This window comes from Capra hircus, chromosome 17, assembly GCF_001704415.2.
Source record: "Capra hircus breed San Clemente chromosome 17, ASM170441v1, whole genome shotgun sequence".
Taxonomy (NCBI): Eukaryota; Metazoa; Chordata; class Mammalia; order Artiodactyla; family Bovidae; genus Capra; species Capra hircus.
The window spans coordinates 68,774,090-68,792,300 of NC_030824.1; the positions used below are offsets into that span (position 1 = coordinate 68,774,090).

An 18,211-nucleotide genomic window follows, 5' to 3' on the forward strand; every position below is an offset into this window, starting at 1 on the left:
ATTTATATAGCTCTTCTTAGAAAATCATGAGATTATCCACTGCTACAATAACTTTCATTCCCTCTACATACTGTTTCAAATAGTAAAATGGGGGAAAATATAATAAAAAACACTTAATAATCCTCACAGTTTTCATGTGCAGTTGATGGTGGACAACACACGGTCCACACACATGAGGGTTAAGAATAAAACTGCATCCATTTTTGTTTTCTGTCTTGAGAAAAAGGACTACTGTATACATCTGTGCATGGGAATGTAAAGGAATATAAATGTCAAATATAGATCAAAGATCTTTTTTAAGTTCTCATATTTTGACCAAATAATACAATATTATTAAAGAAACAGTATTCAAAATAATTAGAAAGGTAGAAATGAATTTATAGGAAGAAAAACGTTTCTTGTAGTATTAAATATATAACAGAAAAGTGAAAAACAACTGAAAGTCAATGTGCTAAATAATTAATAAGGTTTCCATTATGGTGGATTTCTGTATGGTCATGAAAATGATGATTTGAAAAAAACATACATTAAGTTATTAGAAGCACTCACTGTTAAGAACCTGCTATATTATTTCCAAGAATTTCACACTCCACAATACTAGTAACAATTTCTCCTCTGTAAAATCCTAGAGGATAAGCTAGTCCTTATAACACGTCTATATCGCTGCAGTATTAAAGGAAACAATAGTTCAAATATTTCTTTAAAAGTGAAGTGTACAGTACCTCAAGCTGTCGAGCTCTCGTTCCCACTCCACTTTCTGATGCTCTAACTGTGATTTTACTTCTTTGGTTTCTGACAGCTCTTTCTGTAGCCCACGAACCTTACTTTCCATTTTTTAATCTTTCCTCTAAGCAGTTCACAGTGGCTTTTTTTTAAGTTCTACTAATCCGTCATACGAAAGAATCATACCCCAGATTTTCAACAAGCTAACAGAATCTGCATGATGAAGAAAAAAAAAGATAAAAAAAAAAGTTCATGTGAGTAATTTTTGAGTATAAAGGACTGCCTTTCATGTTCACACATCCACGCACTGAACAAATATTAAGTGTCTATAATGGGAAGACATTATTCTAAGCTCTGCAGATGAAACAGACTCCCCTGGCTCTTGCTTAGCTTGAAGTATAGTAGAAGAGAAAGATAATAAAATAATATGAACTCAGAAGGATAGTCTAAGAAAAGAGAGTTCTATGATCACATAACAGAACTTGACATAGATTGGGTCCAATAAAGATTTCCCTGGGGAAGAGATGTCACACTGAGAAATGAAGGATGAGCAGGAAGTAGTAAGTAGAGAAGGAGGAACAACCCCATGGACAGTCTTCAGCTGCCATTATGTTTTTAACCAAGACAGAGTGAACAGCTACTGATTTACCTTCCTGAGTGGAGCGAGCAAAAACGACACCGGCAAAATACATTAAACAATGATTTTCATGGCAAAGGACTTCAAGGAATGAGAGACAATGATCCTGGAAACACATGAGGTTAGCCTAAGGAACGCCCCAAATCACTGCCTTGAGAGAATTTCCAGGCTCCAACACGGGGAGAAGGAATGGAAGCTGAGTCAGCCAGACTCGCTGAAAGGAGGTGATAAAGCTGACAGTCTGGTGAAACCAAAGTGGGCAGAGATCACAGATCAGAACCACAGAGAGGAGAGAGTGGAACAGAGAGAAAAGGGACCCTGGAGATGTGAGGAGGAGCCCCTCGGGTATTCAGCAGAGGAACGAATACAGCCCATCTGGGAGAAACCACCTGAGACCAGGGAGAAACTATCTGAAAAGACTATAGGAACCTGTGACTGGTGCTCACTCAGTCCCAGGAATTCTATCTATTCTCATGAGCCAGGCTGGAAAAACTCCTAGGTACCAGCAGAATGAACAGGCTGTTCAGCAAGGTCTTCTCTCCAAGACAGTAAATAACAGCCCTAGCCCCAGGGTCCCTCTGGATACACCTAACAAATCATAAGAAGCAAGAGCACAGAAGGATCTCTGGAAAACTCTCAATATTTGGAAACTAAATCACATGGATCTAAATAACCCTTGGATCAAAGAGGTAACGAAAAGAAGAATTACAAAGTATTTTGAACTGAATGAAAATGAAAATGCAAGACAAATTTTAGGAAATTGACACATTGATGCTAAAATTCATGTGGAAAGAAGGGTAAAAAATAAAACAAGATGAAGCTAGACAACTGTGACCTTTAACCATGAAGCAAAGAGAAGCAACAGTTGGGCTTCAAGCAAGGGATAACATGATGAGATCTGAACTTTTAAAAATAGATAATAATTATAGTTTCTGTGTGGACTGAGGTTCCAGGAGGTAGAATGGCAGGGAAAGAAGTCCTGAGATTATTTCAGTTATTCGACGAGGAAAGTGATGCAACTTGACCTTGGGTGAAGGCACAGGAAAGAAGAGGCAACAGAAGGCACAGTGAGTGAGAATGATCATAGACCTGTGGCACAGAGTATACACTCACGTTAATATTCTTTTAATACAGAACCTACTTCTGAGATGCACAGCACTGTAACATATCCCTGGCTCTAGAGCAGTACTAGACAAGGTGTACATGTATTACTACTACACCATACACAAACAGGCATTGTGCCTGTGTCAAGTTGTTCAATTCAGTTCAGTTCAGTTCTGTTCAGTCGCTTAGTCGTGTCCGACTCTTTGTGACCCCATGAATCACAGCATACCAGGCCTCCCTGTCCATCACCATCTCCCGGAGTTCACTCAGACTCACGTCCATTGAGTCCGTGATGCCATCCAGTCATCTTATTCTCTGTTGTCCCCTTCTCCTCCTGTCCCCAATCCCTCCCAGCATCAGAGTATTTTCCAATGAGTCAATTCTTCCCATGAGGTGGCCAAAGTACTGGAGCTTCAGCTTTAGCATCATTCCTTCCAAAGAAATCCCAGGGCTGATCTCCTTCAGAATGGACTGGTTGGGTCTCCTTGCAGTCCAAGGGACTCTCAAGAGTCTTCTCCAACACCACACTTCAAAAGCATCAATTCTTTGGTGCTCAGCCTTCTACACAGTCCAACTCTCACATCCATACATGACCACAGGAAAAACCATAGCCTTGACTAGACAGACCTTAGTCGGCAAAGTAATGTCTCTGCTTTTGAATAAGCTATCTAGGTTGGTCATAACTTTTCTTCCAAGGAGTAAGCGTCTTTTAATTTCATGACTGCAGTCACCATCTGCAGTGATTCTGGAGCCCCAAAAAATAAAGTCTGATACTGTTTCCACTGTTTCCCCATCTATTTCCCATGAAGTCATGGGACCAGATGCCATGATCTTCATGTTCTGAATGTTGAGCTTTAAGCCAACTTTTTCACTCTCCTCTTTCACTTTCATCAAGAGGCTTTTTAGCTCCTCTTCACTCTCTGCCATAAGGGTGGTGTCATCTGCATATCTGAGGTTATTGATATTTCTCCCGGCAATCTTGATTCTAGCTTAAGTTTCTTCCAGTCCAGCGTTTCTCATGATGTACTCTGCACAGAAGTTAAATAAGCAGGGTGACAATATACAGCCTTGACGTACTCCTTTTCCTATTTGGAACCAGTCTGTTGTTCCATGTCCAGTTCTAACTGTTGCTTCCTGACCTGCATACAGACTACTTAAGAAGCAGGTTAGGTGGTCTGGTATTCCCATCTCTTTCAGAATTTTCCACAGTTGATTGTGATCCACACAGTCAAAGGCTTTGGCATAGTCAATAAAGCAGAAATAGATGTTTTTCTGGAACTCTCACTTTTTCCATGATCCACCGGATGTTGGCAATTTGATCTCTGGTTCCTCTGCCTTTTCTAAAACTAGCTTGAACATCAGGAAGTTCACGGTTCATGTATTGCTGAAGCCTGGCTTGGAGAATTTTGAGCATTACTTTACTAGCATGTGAGATGAGTGCAATTGTGTGGTAGTTTGAGCATTCTTTGGCATTGCCTTTCTTTGGGATTGGAATGAAAACTGACCTTTTCCAGTCCTGTGGCCACTGCTGAGTTTTCCAAATTTGCTGGCATATTGAGTGCAGCACTTTCAGAACATCATCTTTCAGGATTTGAAACAGCTCAACTGGAATTCCATCACCTCCACTAGCTTTGTTTGTAGTGATGCTTTCTAAGGCCCACTTGACTTCACATTCCAAGATGTCTGGCTCTAGATTAGTGATCACATCATCATGATTATCTGGGTCTTGAAGATCTTTTTTGTACAGTTCTTCTGTGTATTCTTGCCACCTCTTCTTAATATCTTCTGCCTCTGTTAGGTCCATACCATTTCTGTCCTTTATCGAGCCCATCTTTGCATAAAATGTTCCCTTAGTATCTCTAATTTTCTTGAAGAGATCGCTAGTCTTTCCCATTCTGGTTTTTTTTTTTTTTTTCCTCTATTTCTTTGCACTGATCTTAGCAACATGGAATTCTCATAGTAAAGCAACTCACCATCCTTGGAAGCTGTTTCAGATGACTGAGTTAAGTCATCAAGGTCATCCACAGAATTAATTTGTTCTTTGACTTACACATAAATAATACTATTTCATAATGTCCTTAAAATATTTATCGAACATACTAATTGTACAAAGGTGATAATCATCTCTTCATTAAAGCAAAACCAGACACTTTTTAAAAGGACAGATTTTTGTATCAAAAGGATAATTTTATCAATAGCGTTTCTAAATTAAGTTGGCAAAGTATATGTCTCTACAACAAAGGAAGATTTTATATTTTGCTACTATTCCTTTTACAAAGTATTTTTTACTAGGAAAATATTTTTTGTAGTTAACTTTTTGACTGTACCTTGTTATTTTCATTAGATGTTTTCTTTGCAGGCCTAAAAAAACAAATGATTCTTTTCAGGTTAATATTAAATACTTAAAAATACAAATACCTAAACTTTGTTTTTTATATAAAATCTTTGCATTTGCATTGGTAAGTAATGTTTTATAAAAAGATTAAAACCATAAAGAAGAGTAACATTAAAGGACAAACAAAATACATCTATAATACTAATAAGGCATTTAATTTAGATCAAAGAAAAGGAACAACATAACATTACTTGTATTATGTGAAGGGAATATACCAGGATTTTTTGCAGTTGTTATTTTCATCAATAGAAACTATGTTTTGCAGTAATAAGACCTATCTGGGAAGTATTCCTTAAGTCCATATAAGAAAGAAACCCAGTTTTAATAGCCATAATATTAGCCTTCCAAGGACTTCCTATGCAACTGCTATGCATTATTATAAGCACTTTGTGTGTCTTAACGGCATTTTAATCCTCACAAACATTCTGGGAGATGGGTAACACATTAGATCCTCTACATAGGAAGAAACAGAGCACAGAAAGGCTGAGTAAGTTGCCCAAGCCCACACAGCAGGTCACCAACAGACCCAGAGTTCAAACTCAGGAGATCTGCCTTCAACACTGTGGTTCGAAAATATGCTGAGAAAGTAATATTTAAATAAGTATACTAACACATATGTATGGAATTTAGAAAGATGGTAATGATAACCCTGTATATGAGACAGCAAAAGAGACACAGATGTATAGAGCGGACTTTTGGACTCTGAGGGAGAGGGAGAGGGTGGGATGATTTGGGAGAATGGCATTGAAACATGTATACTATCATGTAAGAAACGAATCGCTAGTCTATGTTTGATGCAGGATACAGGATGCTTGGGGCTGGTGCACGAGGATGCTTCAGAGAGATGATATGGGGTGGGAGGTAGGAGGAAGGTTTAGGATTGGGAACTCATGTACACCCATGGCAGATTCATGTCAATGTATGGCAAAACCAATACAGTATTGTAAAGTAAAATAAAGTAAAAATAAAAATTAAAAAAATAAATAAAAAGAGTAAAAAAAATAAAAATAAATGTCTTCTTAAGTAATATGATAGCAAATTAATCTATATTATTATTCCATGTCTGGTTGTAACTATAAATAATAATTTCTGAATCTTAACACGTTTCTCAAAAAATAAAAAGACTTTAGAGGTAGGCAATGCTGGAAATCTACTTTCACTAAACACGTGCTTTTGTAAAGAAATTTATCAGTAGGCATTCATTCAACCATTCTGCTGTTTATTCATGAATCTGATATACATTTATTGAGCACAAAATACGTGTTAATAAAACTCTTACTATGGGAAGCATATTTTTTTTAATTTAGAACTTTATAAACCAAAATTAATAATTTGTGAAAGACTGTTAGTTTTTTTTCCTGTTGAATATAAACAAAAAAATTCCCTTTTCCTTAGAATCTGCAAACAACTATGACGTTGATATGATGTAATATTTCAGAGTACCTTACAAAATCATAGTTACTCACGATGTTGCTATCAACTAGAATCATCAAGGAATGATCAAATCCTATTCAGTATAGCCTAAGTGTTTGTAAGTTAATGATTATATAATTTTTTAAAATCTATGTAGGATAGGATTAGCTGAACTAATCATCCACACATGCAATTACATAGGAATATTACACTTCAGAACCAACAAACAAGCCCTTACCATAAAACTACATATAACAGAAGCATTATGTACAATTAGTTTGCTGTAATAGTTTAAAGATAATGCCATACAATCAATAAGCTTTCTAATATTGGAAATGCAAACAAGATTAAACCCAATAAACACATCCTCTGCTGGCTCATTTCTAACAGCATACATACTCTAAAAGCTCCCATCTTAAAACAAGAACCTCCTTTGAACTCCACGTTCCTCTTCAGTTACCATCTAGTTCTCTATGGCCTGTCCCAGCAAATATTCCCTACAGGGCTGTTTACATGTATTCACTACAGCCCAGCTTTCAAGGAGACTATTTACTGAAACGATTTCTGGCCAAAGGCACTGGTCCTCACTTTAATCTTTCAGCAGTGTTTGTCCACTATAGTTGAGGAATCTCTTGTCTTGGCCTGTATACTATATTATGCTGCTTTATTTCCAGAAGAAGTATTCAGTGCTTATTTCTTCCTCTAGAAATAAAGAATTTGTAGATATTACCTGTCATCATCCTGATCCACTTCACTTAAAATGCTGTCATCATTAACATGCAGCAGACCACCAGTCAGTGAATCGGTCTTTTCAAATATTGGTGCAATCACACATTCTTCTGGTGTCCACTTGCTATTGTCCTTTTTCTTTACTTCCTTCCTATGCACGCCAGGATTTCTACTTTAAAAAAAAATCCACAAAAAAGCCAATGTTTTCTAATAATTCAACTGATAAAGAATAAGAAAGAAATTCTTGTAAAATTCCTACTCTTACCCATCTTAAATCATTGATTAATTCACAAAGTAGTTATTAAGTACCAACCATATGCAAGAAAACACAAATTCTTGCCTCAAAGACAGATATACAATTATGATTTGATGTGATATGTAAGAGTTGATATATGAAAGTGACCAGTGAAATAAGGAAGGCTTTACAGAAGTGAAGAGAGAAGGTTACAAAGAAGAAAAAAAGGAGAAAATCATTCTACTTGGAGACTAGAGTATGGAGCACAAAGATCAGGCACGTGGCATCCAGGCTGTTTCCTAGGAATCTGGAAGGAAAAGTATGAAACACATGAAAGAAAGCAGGGAGGTGCATCTTTGGTAAGACATTGGGAAGAACCTCAAGGGCTACAGTGGAAACCTAGAGTTCACTGCCTAACACAATGACTCTTACCCATGGGAGTCATAATTAGATTTATACTTTATTTTCTGTTTTGCTTTTAAATACAATAATGCTTAATTTAGGGATTTCCCTGATGGTCCAGTACTTAGGAGTCTGCCTGCCCATGAGGGGGCACTGGTTTGATCCCTGGTCCAGGAAGATCCCACATGCCATGGGGCAACTAAACCCGTGCTGCACAACTACTGAAGCCAGCACCCTAGAGCCCATGCTCAGCATCAAGAGAAGTCACCACAATGAGAAGCTGAAGCACTGCCGCTGCAAAGAACCAGCGCAAACAGAAAAAAAAAAAAAAAAAGTAACGCTTAATTTGGGTGACTTTTTAAATGACATGAGGCACATATAACATGAAAGAAAAAATCAAGGAAATATTTGGGGTTGGTGAGGGGCGGGCAGCAAGGCAGTTTACTTTTAAACCACCCACATGATGGGGTGATTTCAGCATTATGGCCGAAAGACCAGTACCTCATCAGCTCCCCTGCCACCAACAACAATTTGGCTTCCATCCACGAACATACTCAAGGTGCTATGAGAAAAAAAACAAAAACAAACAAAAAAAAAAAACAAAAAAACCTGCCCACCAAGAATACTCTATCCAGAAAAATTATGTTTCAGAAATGAAGGAAAAATAAAAACTTTCCCAGAAAAGACAGAGCTGAGGGAGTTCCTCACCACTAGACCTGTTCCATAAGAAATGCTGAAAGAAGTTCTCACACTGAAATGAAAAGATGCTAAGTAGTGACATAAAATTTATTTAAGTATACCACACACTGGTAAAGGCAAGTAGGCAGTCAAATTCAGAATACTCTAATACTGTAATATGGTGGTATGTTAAGAAATTAACTTTAGTATTATGTCTAAAGGACAAAAAAATAAAAACAACTATATCTCTAGCAAAATATAAATTGTGATCATCGCAACCATTAGCTCAGTTCAGTTCAGTTCAGTTTAGTCACTCAGTTGTATCTCTTTGTGACCCTATGGACTGCAGCACACCAGACCTCCCTGTCCATCACCAACTCCTAGAGTTTACCCAAACTCATGTCCATTGAGTCAGTGATGCCATCCAACCATTTCCTCCTCTGTCGTCCCCTTCTCCTCCTGCCCTCAACCTTTCCAGCATCAGGGTCTTTTCCAATGACGCAGCTCTTTGCATCGGGTGGCCAAAGTATTGGAGTTTCAGCTTCAACATCAGTCCGTCCAATGAACACCCAGGACTGATCTCCTTTAGGATGGACTGGTTGGATCTCCTTGCAGTCCAAGGGACTCTCAAGAGTCTTCTCCAAGATCACAGTTCAAAAGCATCAATTCTTCCGTGCTCAGCTTTCTTTATAGTCCAACTCTCACATCCCAACTTATTTAACAGAAAAATAACAAATGACCTGCTGTTAAATAGGCTTACCTATCAGAACCTTCATTCTCCATAGCAGCAAACTCCTGCTTGTTCTTTCCCTACTGAATCAATCCACTCTCATCAGCAGTATCACATACATTGCCTGATACTTCCACTTCACTACTTTTGTGCTTCTTATTTTCTTCTTCAAACTTTAATGAAAGTTTGAAAGTAAGAAATTGTTACTTAATTATAAACATCTTTTTTTTTGTTTTCATTAATTTTATTATTTGACTTAGGGTTTGGCCTGATTTTAAGTGATAAAAAAATCTTTTTGTGCTTACTTGAATTTTGTCACTAACAAGTCACTGAAATATTTGTAAATCCTACTTCTCCTTTTTTGACAAAAAGAAACAAAATTCCCAAAATTTCAAAACAGGCTTCCCTAAGAAGATGCAATTATTCATCCCCAGTCTTCCCCATCTAACTGGCAGAGACAGAGAAATAAAAAGACAAAACACACAAAATCTGTCCTCTTCAGTCTTTACCGCCTGGATTTTCCATTAAACAGACAGATTTAGAGGATGTGACACCTTAGTGCCTCAAAAACACTAAAGCTATTCTTTCCCCACTGCCTTTTACATTTCTTTGTTCATTTGGATCCAGGATATAATGAAAAAGTTATGGTGTTCACTAAAATATATGAACCAAAGTTTACCAAAACACAAGGAGCAGAGTGAAACTGACGAGTTGTTAGTGGAATTCTGGAATATAAATAATGCTTCCCAATTCCACATTCAATAACCATCAAACTTTATAGCTAGAGGGTATAGAAATGTCTATTGTAGCCCCATTATTTACCAGAAATAGGAGTAAAACCAAGAAAGGTTAAATGATTTTTTTGTCTCTTTTTTTCAAATTATTTTTAATTGAACGAAATTGCTTTACAGAATTTTGTTGTTTTCTGTCAAACCTCAACATAAGCCAGCCAAAGTTATACATATATCCTCTGCCTTTTGAACCTGCCTCCCATCTCCTCGCCCCCATCCCACCCCTCTAGGTTGATACAGAGCTCCTGTTTGAGTTTTCTGAGCCATACAGCAAATTCCCATTGTCTATCTTTTTACATATGGTAATGTAAGTTTCCATGTTACTCTTTCCATGCATCTCAACCTCTCTTCCCCTTGCTCCAAGTCCATAAATCTATTTTCTATGTCTGATTCTCCACTGCCGCCCTGTAAATAAATTCTTCAATACCATTTTCCTAGATTCCATATATATGTGTTAGAATACGATATTTATCTTTCTCTTTCTGACTTACTTCACTCTGTATAATAGGCTCTAGGTTCATTCACCTTATTAGAACTGACTCAAGTGCATACCTTTTTATGGCTGAGTAATATTCTATTGTGTATATGAACCACAACTTCTTTATCCATTCATCTATCAATGGACATCTAGGTTGCTTCCATGTTCTAACTATAGCAACAGTGCTGGAATGAATGATGGGATACATGAGTCTTTTTCAATTTTGGTTCCCTCAGGGTATATGCCTAGGAGTGAGATTGCTCCTGGGTCATATTGTAGTTTTATTCCTAGTTTTTTTAAGGAATCTCCATACAGCCTTCCATAGTGACTGGATCAATTTACATTCCCACCAACAGTGCAAGAGTGTTCCCTTTCCTCCACACCCTCTCCAGCATTTATTGCTTGTAGACTTTTTGATGATGGCCATTCTGACTGGTATGAGGTTATATCTCATTGTAGTTTTGATTTGTATTTCTCTAATAATGAGCGATGTTGAGCACCTTTTCATGTGTTTGTTAGCCATCTGTATGTAGTCTTTGGAGAAATGTCTATTTAGGTCTTTTCCCCACTTTTTGATTGGATTGTTTTTCTGGTATTGAGTTGTATTAGCTGCTTGTATATTTTGGAAATTAATCCTTTGTCAGTTGTTTCATTTGCTATTATTTTCTCCCATTCTTAGGGTTTTCTTTTCACCTTGTTTATAGTTTCCTTTGCTGTGAAAAAGCTTCTAAGTTTAATCAGGTCCCACTTGTTTACTTTTGTTTTTATTTCCATTACTCTAGGAGGTGGGTCACAGATGATCTTGCTTTGATGTATGTCATTGAGTGTTCTGCCTATGTTTTACACTAAGAGTTTTATAGTTTCTAGTCTTGCATTTAGGTCTTTAATCCATTTTAGTCCAATCGAGCTGGAGAAATCAACCTTCTTGACTTCAGATTATACTACAAAGCTACAGTCATAAAGACAGTATGGAACTGGCACAAAAACAGAAATATAGACTGATGGAACAAGTCTGAAAGCCCAGAAATAAACCCATGCACCTATGGGTACCTTAGTTTTGACAAAGGAGGCAAGAATATACAATGGGGCAAAGACAGCCTCTTCAATAAATGGTGCTGGGAAAACTGGACAGCTACATGTAAAAGAATGAAATTAGAACCCTTCTTAACATCATACACAAAGATAAACTAAATGATTTCTTCAAAGCCCCTAAAGTGGCATTCCCTAGCATTTTATGGCACCAAAAGAGATGATAAAATTCTGTAACCTTGAATCTGATAAATTACCAAATGAATTCATCAAATGAATCAGGTAAGTTTGCGTGACTTTACCCAAGTAATTTAATGCCTTAGCTGGGGATAGGGCTGATCTCCTTTTTCTTTTAAAGGAGAACACCTACAGATTTTCGTCTGTTGTTAAAACTCAAGTCAAGGCACCTCTTACACAAAAGAGCAAACAAGCAAAGAAATTTAAAAATCTATTACTGGAAGGAAGAAAAATCATACAGCATCTCAAAACTCAGTTTTCTCCTTTGGAGATAATTTTTTGGGGGTGGGAGTTTATACTACCTACGTGACAAAATCACATGTGTCAGAACTTAATACATTTTAGTAAACAACATAATGGAAAAGTCTGTCTCAAAAGAAACATCTGCAAGTGATGATTAAAGAATATGTGGGAGTACATGTGAAAGTTAAAGTGAAAGCCACTCCGTTGTGTCCGACTCTTTGCAACCCTATGGACTATACGGACCATGGAGTTCCCAGGCCAGAATACTGGAGTGGATAGTCTCTTCTTTCTCTAGGGGATCTTCCCAACCCAGGAATCGAGCCCAGGTCTCCTGCACTGCAGGCAAATTCTTTTCCAACTGAGCCACAAGAGAAGCCTTATACATGTATTGGGAAGGGAGTACATGTATTTATTAAATTTTTTATTTTTTTTAATGTTTTACTGTTTGTTCTATTTTTAATTTTAGTTTTATTGTTATTAAATTTGTTATTAAATACATAAAGGGAAGGAAGTACATGTATTTGTAATTAAAAATATCCTGAAGTGTCCATGTTGGAAATGTAAAATTTATTAAAATCTAACTCTTAAACTTCTTAATCTATGCTTGCTGCTGCTGCTGCTGCTAAGTCACTTCAGTTGTGTCCTACTCTGTGTGACGCCATAGATGGCAGCCCACAAAGGTGTCCACTAGGCTCCCCCATCCCTGGGATTCTCCAGGCAAGAATACTGGAGTAGGTTGCCACATCCTCCTCCAGGGTATCTTCCCAACCCAGGGATTAAACCTAGGTCTCACACATTACAGGTGGATTCTTTACCATCTGAGCCACGAGGGAAGCCCAACAATACTGGAGTGGATAGCCAAACCCTTCTCCAGGGGAATTTCCTGACCCAGAAAATGAACTGGGGTCTCCTTCATTGCAGGTGGATTCTTTACCAGCTGAGATACCAAGGAAGCCCCTACATTCAGTTATATTATATTCTAATATCTACCAATGAAAGTGGAAAAAGCATTTTTAGTAATATTTATTGATTTCTCACCCCAAAATGAGATAAATTAGAAAGTTATTCTTTGTGCCCTAACAACAAAGGTCCAATCTGGAAGCTTCGATTCTCTTAATAGGTGACCGGGTTGATTCTATGACCCCACTCTCTCCCTGAATGTACATCCCTAATCAGTTACACCAAGATCACAGACAGAATGACTCTTTCATCTTGGCATCACTGACTGGCAATTTCAATGGAAAACCCTGAACCACTGGGAATGATTTCTCTCTACATGTATCTAGGTCTGGGATCATCATTGTCATATTGTTTATCATTTCAACTGTTTACTCTTACAATTCAGTATTTGATATCACCTTTATAATCATATAATGAAGTTATAAAAATGGAAGAAATAAACAATAGTCAGGAAATTTTTTTCCCTCAATTCCAAAAACAAACTATAAATATAAGAGATTCTAACAATATGTGAAGTTTAATAATTAAGGTTCCATAAAAAACTGTTAAATTATTATCTATTGATTCTAAAAGGCTAATTTTGAAAGGTAATTTTATTTGTCATGACCTTTGTTACACACTGTATCATGCTGTTGTTGCATAGGAAACAGTATTAAGCCAGAAATTTAAATTTGCATTTTTACATATCTGGGAATGGTTATTTTCATCTCCAACAGGTTTTTCTTCTTCTTCCTCTGATGTCATTTTTAAGTCTAGTTCTGCCGACAAATCAATTAAAGTTACTTAGAATATTTAGATAAAAGACATAATCTTTATTTAAAACATAGATTTAAAACACAGTATCAAATGACATCTTAAATCAATCTTAATCTTCAGCTGAATATTTACTTCTTTAAGACATACTTTCAACGATCTAAAAATTCAGCAAACAATTTGGAAAATACCAGATGTCACTAGGATTTGAGCACACAAACAGCTCAAAGACTCATTCACAAAATCATCCAAACATCAATGAACAAAACAATCAGAAACAAAACAAAATTTCAAAATACAGGACAGACATATAAAGTCACAATACAGTCTCTTCCCTACTTCATAACAGTACCTTTTTAACAACATGCCAAGCTTCAACTGCAACATTATTCATGGTTTACAAAATTCTTCTTACTTTTTATGCTTTTATCAATTCCTTAATCTGAAACGCTACCCTGTACTCTTCCTGACAAATAACTTTTCATCTTTTAAGACTCAACCTGCTTTGTGAAGTTGTCCTTGATTACAGCTATCTTTCCTCAGATAAACAGGTATCCCTTTCCTTGTAGCGACCTTAGTACTTTATAGATTTTTCTAGTGTATCTTCATCACCTGAATCGTAAATTTTTTTTCACATGTCTATCTTCTTGGCTCCTAAACTGCACAGGACAAGCTCTTAAAAATCACTTTTTAGTCCTTATTTATTTTATTCAATAATTATTTATCAGCTTTCTGCTCTGTACTAGACTCTGGAGTTTAAAGAAAAATGTAGATAAAACATGCCAGGGAATGCTTTTCTAGAGATAATGCCTGAGAGGAGACTTACACAGTCCAAGGGAAGGAGAGGGAAGGCATGCAAGGCTGTAACAAGACGGGAGAGAAGCACACACACAACAGGGTAAATATCTGAGAAAGTACAGAGACAGGTCAGGAGGGCATCACCAGCAATTCAGAATCCCATAGCAAACGACAGAAAGGGCAAGAGATGAAGAGTCAGGCAGAAGTCAGATTATGAAAGCCTCACATCACTTTATGATGCTTGGACATTAATGTGATTTGAAGAGTGGTTCACAGTCACACTTGCTTTTGAGAGAGGTGACTCTAAATGCTACAAGAGGAATGAATTTGAAGGGCATACAAACAAATGGAGGGAGATGAATCTCAAGGCATTATTAATGGAAAAAAACAAAGGTGGTGCAGGCCTGAACTGGGGGAGCATTTCCAGAAATATTTAGGATATAAAATTTTCTGAGTCCAGTACAGAATAAATATTTATGAAATGAATAAATGTACAAATCGGGGACCCTGAAGGAGTAGACTCTGCTGGTTACTTTATAAAAGGTATTGACTGAGATGAGAAATGATCTACATGAATGGTCTGAAGTTGCTTCCATTTATTTTGTACCTTTCCTATTTCACATCTTCCTCTGTTGAAGGGACTGGATAGGTTTTATCTGAATCTGCATTTCATGGACGTACCAAGCTAATGCACAAACAAAGGCAAACAAGTCACTTCTATAGATTAAAAAAAAAACAAAACACTTTGAGTTTATAGCTTGTGGTCACTATTCTAGGAAATAACTGAGAATCTTTTGTAAATGCAAGGTTAATCCTATAGGTGAGGGTAGAAAAGAAAAAACTAGGGGTGAAAAAAAGAAACAGTATATGATTTCTCACTATAGCTCTGACCATATGACTGATTAAAGGTGCTAAATTAATTGGTATTTATGGACAACACATATTAGATGTGGTTACTCAATAGATTGGGCATCCTAGTAGAATCAGAATTGACTTTCTATATACCGCTTTTAAATGATACAGCACTCCTTCAATATTGCTATCAGGTTACATTTTGAGAAGGCAATCTCTAGATGTCCACCTAGGTCTCCCAACTAGTCCCAGAGTTCTAAAAATAATCCTGCTACCCACTCTCAGCTGTATGCTAAATACTAGGCTAAACACTTTCTCCTAACTCTCTCTGTATTTCTTGTATTACTATGGTCAGAGGGAGAATGCAAACACCTTGCTAAGAAATATTGCTTGGCTGTAGGTTGCATAAAAGGATTCAGCACAAGGTAGGTTTTGCCACAAAATCTAATTTGGAACCATCAAAATAATGGTTAGGCCGTGCCCAGGTGGCCCACAGCTGAGTGCCCTGGGCTTCTGCATTACCTTGTTTGCTTTTTCTGTTTTCTGGCAGCTGAAACTGGCACAGGTCATGGAGCGTGTAATTCCCCAGAAACACCACTCCAACAGCCATCTTTTTTTTTTTTTTTTACTTTATTTTACTTTACAATACTGTATTGGTTTTGCCATACATTGACATGAATCCACCAAGGGTGTACATGCGTTCCCAAACACGAACCCCCCTCCCACCTCCCTCCCCACAACATCCCTCTGGGTCATCCCCGTGCACCAGCCCCAAGCATGCTGTATCCTGCATCGGACATAGACTGGCGATTCAATTCTTATATGATAGTATACATGTTTCAATGCCATTCTCCCAAATCATCCCACCCTCTCCCTCTCCCTCTGAGTCCAAAAGACCGCTATACACATCTGTGTCTTTTTTGCTGTCTTGCATACAGGGTCATCATTGCCATCTTTCTAAATTCCATATATATGTGTTAGTATACTGTATTGGTGTTTTCTTTCTGGCTTACTTCACTCTGTATAATTGGCTCCAGTTTCATCCATCTCATCTGTACTGATTCAAATGTATTCTTTTTAATGGCAACAGTCATCTTTTATCTATTGCAGTCATCTGTCCAAATTCTGTGGATGCTGACTGATTTTTGCTCATTGATTGTGAAACCGGTGGACACTGATCAACTCTTAAATGCCCCACTCTTTGATAAGTCTCATTACTGAGGCTCGAACTAGAATCAGAATCTGAAAACAGTTTCCATTTATTAGAATGTCAGTAAGAATACTACTCTGACTAACTTGTACTGTCTTTCTTCAGAGAATCAGTTCCATGTCCTCCTCTCCCCTCAAACTCACTAGTCCTTCAGAGCTTATTATATCTTACACTTCACTGCGATTCATGAAGAGACATTAACTAGTGTCTCATTTTTTCTACTTGCTAATTTTCTAGTATTACTTACTCTGATTCACTCAATCTCTATTGCATATTCTGTATTCCATAAGAACTTAATTAATAATTATTTTTCCTCAACATACAAATAGTTTATTAACAAAATTTATGGCATTTATTTTACATTGAATTATGCATGACAATATTGTGTGTTCTAGAGACCATGGTTTTAAAAACACTTTTATTGAATGGTACTACCTTAATTAATGGTACAAACCAAGACAATGTATTAAAACGCAAAGACATCACTTTGCCAACAAAGTTCTGTACAGTCAAAGCTACGGATTCTGCAGTAGTCACAGAGGGATGTGAGAGTCGGACCGTAAAGAAGGCTGAGTGCCAAAGAATTGATGCTAGAGAAGACTTTTGAGAGTCCCTGGAGAGCAAAGAGATCAAACCAGTCAATTCCAAGGGAAATGAACCCTGAATACACACTGGAAGGACTGATGCTGAAACTGAAGCTCCAATACTTTGGACACCTGATGTGAAGAGCCAACTCACTGGAAAAGACCCTGATGCTGGAAAAGATTGAGGGGAGGAGAGGGGGACAGCAGAGGGTGAGATGGTTGGATAGCATCACTGATTCGGTGGACATGACTAGGCTAACTTGGGGAGATGGTGAGGGACAGGGTGGACTGGCGTGTTACAGTCCATAGGGTCACAAAGAGTTGGACACGATTTAGCAACTGAACAGCACCAACAACAACTTTATTTACAATGAGACAGCCTTTTCTCAATGTATCAATATCTTCAGAAGCCATTTTTTAAGCCTTGGATAAACATCACAAACATATAAGAAATGATAGGCTTGTGTGTGACTAATTGTTTCCACGTGAAAATAGGATAAGTTGAGGACCACACTGGATCCAAAGAGCACAGAGCACCATGATAAAAGAATGAATACAACACAAAAGTGTTTGCTTCAAGAAAAAAAAAAAAAAGCTGTCAGGTCTAAATTTCTTAAGAGAAGTCAAAGAAACAAGCAAGAAATGTAAAAGTGAAACTTTAAACCCTGTTTCAGCTCAAGGCCCCATTTATCATTTCACATCTAACCACTTCAACAGTTTAAAACTGTGGTTCTCAAGTGTGCCCTGAGACTCCCTGAAGTCCAGAGACCATCAGGTCAGGGGGTCCAAGAGGTCAGAACTATTCTCACAACACTACACTAAATGTTACTTCCATTCTCATTTTCTTTTGAATGCACAGTGGAGTTCTTCAGAGACACGATATACGATATTATAACTCTAATGACAAATGGAATTAGCCATTATGATTCTGTGTTCTTATATTTTAAGTTTTTCAGCTTTGTTTTCCAATACGGTGAACATCAATAAATACAACCAACTTAAACAAAAGTTCCATGGCATTCTAATAATTTTTAGAAGTACAAAAGGATCCTAAAGCCAAAACTTTCAGAATCACTGTTTTAAAAGATTATGCCTACCAAAAGTCATTAAAGTATGAGTACTTCCTCTTCTAATAATCAAAGATACCACAAACACAACAGACACACAAAGTCTGCAAAACAAAACATCTGGTTGGCCTACATTCATCTGTGTAACAACACTAAAATGAAA

At 37.2% G+C, this 18,211-nt stretch overlaps 1 long non-coding RNA gene across 1 annotated transcript in view; it reads right to left on the reverse strand.

Moving 5' to 3' along the window:
- The window catches only part of LOC102178931, a 66,727-nt gene that overhangs the window by 21,192 nt on the left and 27,324 nt on the right, over window positions 1-18,211 (reverse strand). Inside the window, exons 10-17 of the long non-coding RNA XR_001919374.1 lie at window positions 14,038-14,040; window positions 13,460-13,542; window positions 9,077-9,219; window positions 7,003-7,170; window positions 4,779-4,825; window positions 4,397-4,509; window positions 1,373-1,376; window positions 723-936 (exon numbers count right to left, since the gene is read on the reverse strand). This is a non-coding gene — a long non-coding RNA (ankyrin repeat domain-containing protein 26). The remainder of the gene's footprint in view (window positions 1-722; window positions 937-1,372; window positions 1,377-4,396; window positions 4,510-4,778; window positions 4,826-7,002; window positions 7,171-9,076; window positions 9,220-13,459; window positions 13,543-14,037; window positions 14,041-18,211) is intronic.